This window comes from Oryctolagus cuniculus, chromosome X (genome assembly GCF_964237555.1).
Source record: "Oryctolagus cuniculus chromosome X, mOryCun1.1, whole genome shotgun sequence".
NCBI lineage: Eukaryota > Metazoa > Chordata > Mammalia > Lagomorpha > Leporidae > Oryctolagus > Oryctolagus cuniculus.
The window spans coordinates 88155312-88169657 of NC_091453.1; the positions used below are offsets into that span (position 1 = coordinate 88155312).

At 37.4% G+C, this 14346-nt stretch overlaps 1 protein-coding gene across 1 annotated transcript in view; it reads right to left on the reverse strand.

Annotated features, from left to right (window-relative positions):
• Nucleotides 1-14346, reverse strand: part of IL1RAPL2 (interleukin 1 receptor accessory protein like 2) — a 1316228-nt gene that overhangs the window by 669430 nt on the left and 632452 nt on the right. The window lies entirely within an intron of this gene.

A 14346-nucleotide genomic window follows, 5' to 3' on the forward strand; every position in this document is an offset into this window, starting at 1 on the left:
TGCAGCACTAAATCCTCCAAGGAGCTCTAGCACTCCTACATATGGAGTTGGCCTCATGGCTAGATCCCAATTCCAGCAAAGTGGCCCTGCAAGTGGATTGTTCCTGCTAGCCATGTAGTATCTCCTTCACAGGATCATGGGAAATTTTATTGCTGTAATGACACCAGTATGTTGGTCTTAAATGGCTCAATTTGTTTACACAGGCCAGGAGCACCCAAAAACCAAAGATTTCTATTTCTAGACTATGCAGCGACCTCTGCATAGTCTAGGAGCAGCCCTGTGATTAATGCTTTTATTCTCATTTAACAGATGAGGACACTGAGAATCAGAGAACTTAAATGACTTTGCCCAAGTTCAGACAGCCAATAGGTAGTAGAAAAGCAGTCACCGATCCAAAGATAGTGTTTATAACCCCAACACTGTACTGCCTATACCTATAATTGTAACAAGAATCATTGTGTTACTTATTCACCATTGAGAAAGTAGAATGCTAGGGTTGGAAGCAGTAGGCACCTAAAGTGATTATCTGCTATTATACACATGCAAGTTTCCCACAGTATGATCTATTAATAGCAGATATTTAATCACAGGTCGATTTCTCTTTATACCCTTAGGCTTCCCTCACTGCTTAGTTGGTATGTACTCATGAAATATATTTGTATGAATGTCAGCTTTAATCAAATAATACTAGGTAGGCAAATACACAACTAAAGAAAGGCATATTTAGAAAGTTCCCTATTTTCTAGGAGGGTTAGAAATGAGACACTGGATAATATAATATGCTAGTCAATATGATTATTATCAATATTCTACCTCCATTTGCTTATTTTCAAAGAATTTCATCAAATTATGCTACATCCCTTTATGTTAATTGATTATTCTTTGTAAAAAATCATGCTATGACATTAACACTTCCATTTGAAAATTATATGTTTCAGTTATAACTTTGTGAACTGATCTGCTTCTTTCTTTAAATGTCGGGAACTCTGTAACCCAGTGCATTTAATCTTGTAACTTTGGCTCACAGGAAGCTCACAGCTAAATGCAATGCTCAAATGTAATAACTATCTTATCTCATGAGTTTGCTTTCTCTATATGGAGAGTTCTTGAACTGGAGTTCAAGGACATCCAAGGAGAGGATGCCTGGATAGAATCATGATATTGGCAAAACAACATGCCCATTTGCATAAGCACGTTTTTCTGGGGAGATGTTGCACAGCTCCTTATCAGATCTTCAAAGGGTTGTGTAATCTCAGAAAATTTTTTAACTCTGGCTTCTGATTTCTCTTTCTGATATCATTGTTCACTGCTCACTCACATATGGGTCTTTATTATATCCTGCCTCATACAGTATGTAAGGCATTCATTAGAAATAAATAACCAATACACTTCAAATCTATACTGAAAGGCAGGTGAATGGTCTTTGAACATTCAGAGGTACCAGATTCATTACAATGAATATTGACAGCCACTGTGAACCATTCAAGGCAAGAAGGTACTTTTTATTCACCTCTTGGTATTGGCTTGTTTACCTATCATTTGTTACTCCCATAATGGTCAAGGACAGGGAGAAATCTGCATTAGTTGTACTTTCTCAGTCATGATAAATTACTAGTGGTGTGTTCCTGGATTAAATGCAATTTTAATATTTGTTTATTATCATCTTTCTTAATTTTTAAATTTACTTTCATTTTATCTGAAAGGTACTGAGACCATGAGAGACAGACAGAGATCAATCATTCATCTGCTGGTTCACTCCCTTAATGTCCACAACAGCCAAGGCTGGCCCAGGCCAAAGCCAGGAAGCTGAAATTCCATCAAGGCCTCCCGTGAGGGTGGCAGAGACTTAAGTACTTGAGCCATCATTGCTGCCTTCCAGGTTGTGCATTTGCAGGAATCTGGAATCAGAAGCAGAATCAGGCACTCTGGTACAGAATGCAGCATCTCAACTGCTGTCTTAAACGTCCATCTCTGTGGTTTATCATGTTTAAATAAATTTTCTGTCATTCTTTTTTAAGGATTATATGAAATATTGTTCCTATGCATTGACTTAAATGAAAGGTAATGATACACATATTTTTTAAAATAGTATACTCTCATAGTTTTATGTTCAGTGTTAATAGAAACAAAACAATAGATTTTTAATATTTCAGTTTCTGTTTTCTCCTACCACTAAGATACACAGCAAGTATTTTTAAATTAACAAATTTGACTTGATAAAATAGCTTCAAATTCCAAAATTATCTACTTAATGGAAACAATGAATAGTTCTTTTTTCCATTTGCTTCATAAATTACTTTAGTTACCTATCCTAAAACATCTGTTGCATAATCTATACCTTTACTGTGTTAATGGGCTGGTTTGGCTCATTAGTCGTTGGACATGGTTGGTATTGAAGATAATTGAATTATCTGCTCCCACGTCACAACAATCATGTTCAACAGAAGTTAAAGATGCTTAACTGCCATTCCAATTAGCTTTATTGTACAGATACTGAGCGTACACTGAGAATTCATTTCCTTTTAAATATCTTCTGGGCAACATGTCCTTGATTTAATAGATTTATAGCCATTTTTCTTCTGTTCCCTTGCTTTAGGTATCAGAGAGGGGGGTATTTAGTTATAGAGCAGTCAATAGCCAGAGAGAAGAAATGTAATAATGGAGAAAATAATTTCTAAACATTACCCCCTTTATTATTTCCCTTTAGTATTTGTGGTACAAATTTACAACATAAGGCATTTCAGGAAACCTGAAGGAATTTTTCCATAACATAGACAAAGGATATAATACCAAAGATCCATGAACGTCCACCTGCCACCAAATACTTTCCCACACTCAACTTTTATCAGTAGAAATCCATTTCCATGAACAAAGAGCATTAGATGACAACAAGATTCTAACAAGGTGGTATGATTTGTTTGGGGATGGAGTAGAATATAGTATAATTGTTTTCAGATTTGGGAATGGTGAAGTAACTAAGAAGTACAGAATCAGGTAAGAGGCCTAAAATTCAAGTGGCAAGCCTACATAAAGCATAGAACTTCTTGAGTTTAAGAAGGAATAACTGAGAGATGTCAGGAGGTCACAAAAATAAGTGAAAGATCACCTGTAACTTAATTACCAACTGCCATCAGCAGTCACAGACAAAAGACACCTTCCTGTCACACACCTTCACAGCCCTTTACATATTTACTCTCTAGACATAAGAAAGTACTTCAAAATGTTCATGGAAAAATGGAATTAAAAGCTAAGTTTATTTTGGTCCAAAATTTTTTGAAATCCACACCTAATTGTTTCATAATATGCATTTCCCATTATGGTTTGAAAATTACTCATATATACAATCTCAAAAATAATTTTACAGCAACATAAACTTATCTTTTAATTCCATTTCTCCATGCACTTTATGAAGCTCCCATGTATTTGGTAGTTTCGCTGAATGAACAGAACTGTGATGCAGCTGACAAAGGAAGGTGAACGCTATAGCCAGATCAGAGACATAGTGAAACTGAATAGCTCTCAGAGAGGGCCAACCTGTGGTTCGAATCCATGGGGCTATATATCTCTGTTCTGTTCACAATTCCAGTGCCACCTGTTTAAACTCTTGCAGGGCTCCTTAAAAAGTGTCTCCCAGATTGGCTTCTCCAACAGGAGGTTTTGATAACTTGGTCTCACTGACCAGCTGCAAGTGTGAGTTGTAGCACTGCAAAAAGGGAAATACTTTCTTTACCTCCCAACCCCACCCCCACCCCACACCCCCGCCCAGAGAAGCTTGCTACAGAGCAAATCCTTTAAAAATGAATGCCTGCCTGCCCTCTGCTTCACAATCACTCTGTGTGGTTATAAATATTCTTGCCCCTCTATTAGAATATACAGCCTACTTTTGTAATCTGCATTGTCTGTTCACTCTTGAGTCTTATGAGTAGCAATTCAAGTATTTAAAGACCAATGGTGTTCTTTCACGTTCTCATCTCTACCCCCTTTGTTTAGCTTTGTATGACGCTCACAATTTTTTTCCTCTTGGTTTGGTCTTGTTGGCAAAAATGCTTTACTGTCTGTGCCCTCTAAAAGAGTGGAACAAAGGAAGCATCTTCTTTAAAAATCAGATCTCTACTTTAATTTTCATTTTCATTTTCATTTTCATTTTCATTTTCATTCCAATCTGCAAAACAAATGTGTGCATAGGGAGTTCCCTTGCAAAGTACTCAGGGTGACCCCAGGAAATCCATTCAGCCTCTTTATAGATAAGCTGCCTGCTTCCTCCTCAATACAAGGGAGAGAGAATTCTGTCACACCCAACACCCTAAAGACAAGGGGAGGGCCACGGGAGGGAGGGAGGTTGGTGGGGGGGGAAGCCACAACAATACAAAAGTTGCACTTTGTAAATTCACAATTATTAAATAAAAAAACCATATAACAAACAAAAAAAGAAAAATAAAAAGAAAAAAAAAGAACTTAATACTTTACCCTTTTGGTATTTTTTATGTTCTACTTAAAACTATTGGTTGAACTCTGTAATTAATGCACAATTACTCTTAGGTGTTTAATTAATGCTATAACTAGTACTCAAATAGTATTTTACACTTTGTGTTTCTGTGTGGGTGCAAACTGTTGAAATCTTTACTTAATATATGCTAAATTGATCTTCTGTATATAAAGAGAATTGAAAATGAATCTTGATGTGAATGGAAGGGGAGAGGGAGTGGGAGAGGGGAGTGTTGTGGGTGGGAGGGAAGTTATGGGGGGGAGGGAAGCTATTGTAATCCATAAGCTGTACTTTGGAAATTTATGTTCATTAAATAAAATTTAAAAATGCTAAAAAAAAGGAAAGAAAAGTTTATAAATTCCTCTAAGATGAAATTTTATTATCAGCTATGATTATTTTAGAGAGAATATTGAATACAGTAAAATTATACTCTAGTGGCTATGCTCATTACAATTTTTATTGATGGATATAATATGTATAAAATTGTGAATTCTGGATTTTTGCCTCAAACTGGAAATCCACTGTTATGTAAAATTTCTAATTAGCACATGAGCAAATATGGAAGCCCCAGATACTTTAGTGACATTGGTTGTGATTTAAATCCTTTACCTGGACTGTGCCCTCATACTGTTTTATTATGTTTGCTATTAGCAAATTCATTCATTAGATCAGGTATATTCCTGTAACTATGTAAACTATATCTTGTTCATTTTTAACACCTGCTCTCCTGTTTGTGAATCTACAGGGCAATTGTTGGGGGGTAATTCATTAAATTACCACTAGAGGGCGAGCTGTCCAAGTTTTTGTGTAGCACTTGACGTTTTTCCCACCTAAGGTCCTAAAAGTAAGGATTTGTTATTGGCCATCTGCTGGTTGCTAGGGAGGGATCACAGTGCGCCTATAAGGGTGTACCGTTGTGGGTGATAGATGGAGCCTAAAGTTGAGAACCCAGTCTAGATATTACTCAAAACGGCGAATCAGGCCAAAAACTACCTGAACAAACAACCCAGCACAGAAAAATTTAACAACAGCTAGGGACATTCATCATCTCCTTAATACAGAACAGCTATACACTGTGCTAGGTGTTTAACATGCATCTCTCTCATTTCATTCTCACGTCAAAACTAGGATGGGGAACTCTTGTAATTCCCACTTTACTAATGAGAAAAGAAAAATAACAAAGGCTTAAATGACTTGTTCAAGATTCAAGTTGTGATGGCAGAATTCAGATACCCTTCAGATAAGTTGGACTTCAGAAACTTGTGCTCTTAAATACTGTGTGTTCAAATTTTTTGCCAACAAGACCAAACCAAGAGGAAAAAAATTGTGAGCGTCATACAAAGCTAAACAAAGGGGGTAGAGATGAGAACGTGAAAGAACACCAAATTATTATTTCTCCTCACACAGCTCATTGAACCAAAAAACTGAAATTTGCTTGGTGCTATCCAAATTGTCATATAGATCCCACAGAGTTCATGCTCGTCCGATAAAGTAGATCATTGCAGCGCAGTAATATATCTTTGAAATATTAACTACTGTAGGGATAACAACCATCAAATAGTGAATCCAATAGTGAAGCCAATTATTTATCTATGAATTAAACTCAGTGTTTATAGGGTAATGAATTATTAATAATGTGTGTACTTGATTTAACCTCCAAAAATAAGATCTAAACCTTGGATAAATTTTATCTGACCCATATCAACTTATTTGAAATTAAATATCTGAAATAATCACACAATTCCTACCTTGTAATCAAGAAACTATTGTTCTTATTTTAAAATATGTACTTATTATGTATTATACATATTAAATATGATTTTATGATTCTTGTTAATATTTTATGTTTTAAAAGATTTATTTACTTTTTTGAAAGGCAAAGTTACAGGGGGAGAGATCGGGAGAGAGAGAGAATCTTCCAACAACTTCCCAAATGACCACAATCAATTGGGGTTAGGCCAAGACAAAGCCAGGAGGCAGGAGCTTTTTCCTTCTTTCCCACATATGTGCTGGGGACCAAGCACTTGGGCCATCATCCACTGCTTTCCCAGGTGCATCAGCAGGAGCTATATCAGAAGTGGAGCAACCAGGATTCAAACTGCTACCCATTTGAAATGCTGGCACTGCTGGTGGCTTTACTCGCAACACCACAGAGCTGGCCCTGATCTTTTTTAAGGGTTTATTTATGTGTTTTCTTAAAAGGGAGGGAGGGAGGGAGAGAGAGAGAGAGAGAGAATGAATGAATATGAATCCTCCATCTTCTATACTGTATTTCACTCCCTAAATGGCCACAATGGCCTGGGGATGGGCCAGGCCAAATCCAGGAGACAGGAAGTCCATTCAGATCTTCTACCTGGGTGGTAGGCGCCTATATATTTGGACTATTTTCCACTCCTTTCCCAGGCGTATTATCAGGGAGCTGGATATGAAGTAGAGCACCTGGGACTTGAACAAGCACCCCTACAGGATGCAGGTGTCTCAGGCAGCAGTAACTTAACCTGCTGCACCAAATGCTGGCCCCATCAATACTGTAATGTAGGATTTGGATGCCTTCTATTTTTGTCTCAGATCCTTCACTCCACCTAAAGACAGGTTAATTTTTATTTGTACTTATCACTGTGGACTCTGCCTCAAGTGGGCATCCCACAAACACAAGTCAGTCAAATTCTCAGAAGTGAGTGGCCTGTGCCCTTATTGCTGAACTGATGCTCCCTAGCTCCAGAGCTGTTTGTCAGGTTTTTAAGTAAAGTTTTATCAGTGGAAAAAATGATTTTCCAAATTTTCATTTGTGCATCAGTGCCCATCAATAGAAAAATCATCCACTCCAGCTCTATAAATAAAATGAGTAATTATTGCTTCAGGTTTTTTAAGGCATTTTTACATTTTTATGAATTGTGTTATTCATTATTGCTTCCCTTTCACACCTTTACTCCCTACTATTCATCAATGAGGAAGTTCTAAATGAAGTCCTTCATATCATTTCAACCTAGCTATTACACTTAATGGTGGGCTGGCAGCCATCTTCATTTCCCTCTCATTATAGAATCCGCACAATGCTTTGTCAAGATTATCCTTTTGATTTTTATCCAATGAATGAACCTCAGTAATGTTCTAGAAGTGAAGCCATGATGAGGCATTGCAACCTACTCCTTAACTCCTGATTACTTGAGGGCTCATGAGTCTCCTTGGAAAGTGGCTACCTTCTATGGAAAGGCAACAGCAGCAAATGTGCCGGAAGGACTACAGGAGATCAGCACTGCCCATGGTCCCTTCTAGTAGGCTTTTCTGCTGTCTCGTAAATCCACAGTGCTTAATAATGAACTTCTTTCCTTTGCCAAATCTTCTCTGCCTCCCACATTAGCAGACATTCAAGCCAAAAACTTTGGGAGTCATCCTCGGATCTTGTCTCACCCTTTCTACTGACCAGCTGCTAATCCTTCCATAAGACATTAAGCCTGGCTATTTCTAAAAAGTTACTCATATCTAACTCCTCCTCTCTAGCCTCATAGATACTCAAGCCTAGGTCTTTCTCCTATCCTGCTGGAGTTATTGCAATACTCCTCTTCTTACAGTTTTATTAAGTGTAATTGACAAAATTATATACATTTATGATAGACAACATGTTTTGATATCCATATATATTTGAAATGACTATTCATCACCTCATATACTTTTTTGTATGATGATAATAATATGATCTATTGTTTTAGACATGTCTATGTATATATAATTAATTATAGCCAGCACATACAATAAGTCTCAAACTTATTCCTCTTGTTTGAAATTCATGTTCTACTCCCCATCCCTAGTAACTACCTGTCTTCATTCTGCTTTTATGAAATCAGCTATATATATTCCGCATACATACATGTGAAATTATTCAGTACTTGTCTATTTCTGGTTTATTTCATTTACCATAATGATCTTCAGTTCTACCCATGTTGACATAAGTGACAATATTACAACCTTCTAATGACTGGATAGTATGCCCATGGTGTATGTGTATCACATTTTCATTATCCATTCATCTGTTGATGGATAGTTAGTTTATTTCCATTTCTTGGCTACTATGAATAATGCTGCAAGGAACATGGGAATGCAGATACACACACACACACACACACACACACACACTTCCCATTGACATACATACTAGTTTCATTTCTTTTGGATACGTGCCTAGAAGTATTTCTACTTTCATTTTTTTAGGAACCTCCATAGTATTTTCCATAATGGCTGTACTAATTTACATTCCCACCAGGAGTGTGCAAGGATTCCCTTTTCTCCATATCCTCGCCAATACTTGTATTACGTTGTCATGTTTTGATAAAACCAATTTTAATGAGTGAGGCGATACCTCATTGTCATTTTAATTTGAGTTTCCCTGGATGTAGTGATGTCATATACCTCTTGGTAATTTGTATATCTTCTTTTGAGAAATGTCTGTTCAGGTCCTTTATAAGTTTTCATGTAATTTGTTTTCTAACAGGTGAATGGTCTGCAAATATTTTCTTCCATTGTGTACATTATCTCCTCAGTTTATTATTTCCTTTGCTGTACAGTACAAAGCATTTATTCATTTATTTAATAAGCACATAGATAGCTCCCCTCTGATGGTCCCCTCCTAAAAACTTGGCAATGGCTAGGGCTGGGCCAGGTCTAGGACTTAGAAACACAATCCAAGTCTCCCATATGGTAGAAAGAACCCAATTACTTGAACATTAATCACTTCCTTCCAGGGCTTGCATTGGCAGGAAGCTGGAATCAGGAATTGGAGTCAGATATGAAACCAAGCACTCCAACATAACATGTAAGCATCTTAACCACTAGGCTACATGTCTACTCCCAGAATTTTCATTTGATATAATCCCATTTGTATATTTTTGCTCTTGTTGCTTGTGATTTGGAGTCCTATCTTAAAAATTATTGCCCAGACTAATGTCATGGTCCTTTCCCCTATGTATTGTCCTTATTGTTTTATAGTTTCATATTGATAGTAATTTTTTAATTCATCAGGAGTGGATTTGTTTAGGTAGTGTGAGATTAGGGTCTAATTTCACTTTTCTGCATGTAGATATACAGTTTTCCCAACACCATTTATTAAAATACTTCCTTTCCCCATTGTGTTTTCTTGGTCCCTTTGTCAAAAATAGATTGACTGAAAATGTGTGGATTAATTTAAGGGTTTGCTCGGCTGCTGCATTTATCTATATATCTGTTTTATGTTATTTTAATTACTATAACCTCATAGTATATTATGAGATCAGTAGTATGATGTATTCAGGTTTGTTCTTTTTCTTAATTTTTTTGATTATTCAGAATCTTTGTGAATCACTATGCATTTTAGAACTGTATTTTCTATTTCTGTGAAAAATCTCAATAGAATTTTGAATCTGTGAACCACTTTGGGTAGAATGTTAATTCTTCCAATCCAAAAAAACAAGAAACATCATTGCATTTGTCTTCTTCAATTACTTTTATCCATGTTTTTAAATTTGCAGTGTGTATATCTTTCACCTACCTTGTTAAATTTATTGCTAAGGATTTGAATGCTATTGTAAATGGGTTTTTATGACTTCTTTTTTGAAGGTTTGTTGTCAGCGTATGATAATTTTTGTTAGTTTTGTTTCCTGCTATTGCAATACCTTTCTAAATGGTTTTATAACCTTTCCATTCTGTTCTTTAAACAGTTACCAAAGTGACCCTTCTAAAATATATCATTTTGTTGTTTTACTAATAAAAACCTTCAGGAGATTCCCATGTGCCAATATCTAAGCCTAGTTCCCCTGGCTTGCCCAGGACTGCCTGGTCTTTAGGCCCCCCCAGTCATAACTCTTTGCACACCCTATACTTTTATCAAATTCTTAGGATTCCCTCAACAGGCCATTCACTTCTCTGCCTTTGTTCATCAGGTCTCTTCCACTAGAATGTCATTTGCCTCTGCACCTACTGAAAATATTGAAAAGTATTAGGATCCTACTAATCCTGCAAGAATCATTGTCAAGTGTCATGTCTATGAAACTGTTCTTCATTGCCCCATGTTAATTCTTTCCCATCTCACCATATGTTTTTCTGCACAGCTCTTCCCCAGCTGAACGTATGTCTTCTTTCTCTGTATGTCTAAAATGGCCCAATGCATTGTATACGGTAGGCGACCTTAAGTCTTTACAAGAATAAATCATGTAATTGTTTCCCAAACTAACTGGAAAATCAAAAATTGTTTGCATTTGTCAAAGATACCATAAGATTCTTTTTACTGCTCCCCCAACAGAGTAGTGATGTACCTAAACTAGGGCAGAAATGTCAGGTTCTGGGTCTCAATGTAAAAAATGTGTTCATAGTAACAAAAGACTATCAACTTTCCATTAGCTAGTGTCATGAGAAACAAGAATAACAAAAGAATCTCTATAACACATCCCTGCTTCAGAACTCCAGATTACTTGCTAAGTAAGTCAGAGTCACTGAGTGTAGCACCCAAGTCCGATATCAGTGCACCCTATGAAAGCAACTGCCTACCACTCTCCAAGAGAAACTCTGCTCTAGACAGGTTCACATTCTCCCTCAAGAATTGTCAAAGAACAGTAATGATGTGGCCCTTGCCCACTGAGCACTTTCCTTTCTGTACCCTCACACTATTTGTTCCACCTTCCATCCATCTCCCTTCCAAATTCCAGTCATGGCCTGAACTTAATTTACTTAAATGTCAAATTAGAAATAGTATCCTGATTTTCCTCCTGTATAGATTTGCTCATGAGTCAAAAATAAAGACTCCTGAGGCCGGCATTGTGGCACAGAGTTTTAAGCCCCCTCCTGTGACATCAGCAGCACATATGAACATTGGTTAGAATCATGGCTGCTCCACTTCTGACTCACCTCCCTACTAATTCACCTAGGAAGGCCGTAGAAGACGGCCCAAGTGCACATCCACAAGCATCTTTTGTAAGGCTGGATGAGTGGTGACAAATTCTATTTCTGTTTATTATGGAAGGTTTTTATTTCACCTTCATTCATAAATGAGAGCTTTTCAGAGTACAGTATTCTGGGTTGACAGTTTTTTCCTCTTAAGAGTTGAAATATATCAGCCATTCTCTCCTAGCCTGTAGGGTTTCTGATGAGAAGTCAGCTGTGAGTCTAATTGGAGATCCTCTGAAAGTAATCTGGTGTTTCTCTTGTGCACACTTTAGAATCTTTATGTTTCACTGTGGTGAGTTTTACTAAATGTGTTGTGGTGAAGATCTTTTCTGTTCACTTCTTTTAGGAGTTTTATGTGCTTCTTGTATTTAGACATCCCTTTCTTTCTCCAAATTAGGGAAGTTTTCTGTTATTATTCCACTAAAAAGGCCTTTTAATCCATTCTCTCTTTCCACACCTTCAGGAACTCCTAACACCCATGTTGGATCATTTGATAATATCCCATAAATTTCAAACATTGCTTTTTAGTTTTCTAATTTCTTATTTTTTTGTCTGATTTCCAAAGATTTATCTTCTAGCAAGGATATACTTTCTTCTGCCTCACCAAGTCTGCTGTTAAGGCTTTCCATCGCATTTTTTATTTGATCTACTGAATTATTCACTTCTACTATTTCATTTTGATTTCTCTTTAAAATCTCATTTTCGCTGGTGCCAGGGCTCACTAGGCTAATCCTCCGCCTTGCGGCGCTGGCACACCGGGTTCTAGTCCCGGTCGGGGCACCGGATTCTGTCCTGGTTGCCCCTCTTCCAGGCCAGCTCTCTGCTGTGGCCTGGGAGCGCAGTGGAGGATGGCCCAAGTCCTTGGGCCCTGCACCCCATGGGAGACCAGGAGAAGCACCTGGCTCCTGGCTTCGGATCAGCGTGAAGCGCCGGCCGCAGTGCACCGGGCAGCGGCGGCCATTGGAGGGTGAACCATTGGCAAAAGGAAGACCTTTCTCTCTGTCTCTCTCTCTCTCACTGTCCACTCTGCCTGTCAAAATATAAAAAAAATTTTAAAAAAAATTAAAATCTCATTTTCATGGGAAAATTTTCATTCATGTCATGTATGATTTTCTTTAGTTCGTGTGTTTGCTTCTGATTGCTTTAGAATAATCCTATGATTATTTTTTGAATTATGTTTCCAACATTTCATTAGTATCTTCATCTTCACATTCTAATAATGAAATGTTTTTGTGTTCCTTTGTGGGGGCTCATGGTGTCTTCCTTATTCTTGTTTCTTGAATTTCTGCACTTATTTTTATGCATTTGTGAAGTTGATTTTTGTTTTTTCCTGTGATGGCTTTTATCTTTGGGCTATGCTTTGTGGCTTAGTGGAATGTCTGCACTTTCAGTGAATACCAAGAGGTGTGTGGTGGGTGTGGCCAGGGAGCTCTGGTCAATGCTGTAGGGTGGGGCAAGTTTCCAGGTTAACACCTGAGTTGGGCATGGTAGATTTCAATACCCAGCTACACCCTGCACCTTCTCAACAACTGAATCCCCAGGGTTTGAGCTCAGAAGTCACCACACAGTTCCTGGTGCTGAGGTTTCTCTCCACCAAGCGCTTGGGGCCCTGCCATTTATATGGAAGACCCAGATGGAGTTCCAGGCTCCTGGCTTTAGCATGACCCAGTCCTGGGGATTGCAGCCATTTGGGGTATAAACCAGCAAATGGAAGATCTCTCTCTCTCTCTCTCTCTCTCTCTCTCTGCCTTTAAAATCAATCTATCCACTTTTTAAAAAATGCTGATCCAACAACAGTAAAAAAATCAAGGATTCCTTATGTTTTCTTTCATGTGGCCCTTCTATTTCCTCTTGTACTTCTTAGAAGAGAAACTTAATAGGCTCTCCTGAATACAGATTTATATATTCTCATCCTGTGAGAACTTACAATTAAGTGTTAGTGGAGTGAACTGCTTAGGGTAATTAATCTTTACTTTATCCATATATTAACCTTCAGATTGTTGAAAATCTTTTCTAAAACCACTAATTCCACTCTTCTGCCACAGAAAGTAGGGAATTATGAAGAAATGAAATCCTTCTGGATTGACTGAGGGTTTGTAAGGCCTTTGAAGTCATTACCCTGTATCCCAATGCTAAAATGCTGAAATGATGATAGAAGTGGCTGAGGATTAGAAAAACTCAGCTCAGATTTTATGATCGTTTGCAGCCCTTGTCTCAACTGTTGGGAATAGTGGTTTTTCTCCATAATATTTGTTGTAGTTTTTAGTGTAGGGTTAATCTTATGAGTATAAAGTAAGCTGAAAATAGATATTTATAAAAATTAAGAGTGGGAATAGCAGAGGGTAGAGAAAGAAGGATGGGAGTATGAGCGGGAGGGAGGGTAGGGCAGAAAGTATCACTATGATCCCAAATCTGTATATAACAAATAGATGAAATTTGTTTGCCTTAAATAAAATTTTAAGAAAAGCTGAGCTCTCATTCTTCCTTTGCCTCATTAACAAGACATCTAACTTGGGGAAGTTAGTTTTTACTCCTCAAAGAAATAAAGGTGTTAATCTAGACAAACTGTAGCCCAGCACCAATAAAATGGATGGTTTTTGAGTTCCATGGTCAAGAAGATGAGTTTCATATATTGGTACTTGGAAAAGCTGCCCCCTGAGGATCTTCTTTTTTATTTTTTCCTTAATTTCAAAGTTACAGAGAACCAAAACAAATAATATTACAAATTCCCATGATTTCACCAGCCAAAATTAATAATGTTACCATTTTTCCAATTTGCTTTCAGTAGCTTTGTTTTATTAAAGAAATAAAACATTACAGATCTAGCTCATGTCCCCTTTAACCAGCACACACAGTCCCATCCTCACTTCAAAGCCCTGCCTGATGGTAATCACTATTTCTTCCACCATATTCTAGGTTCTTATACACATAGGTGAGGTCCTTGAAAA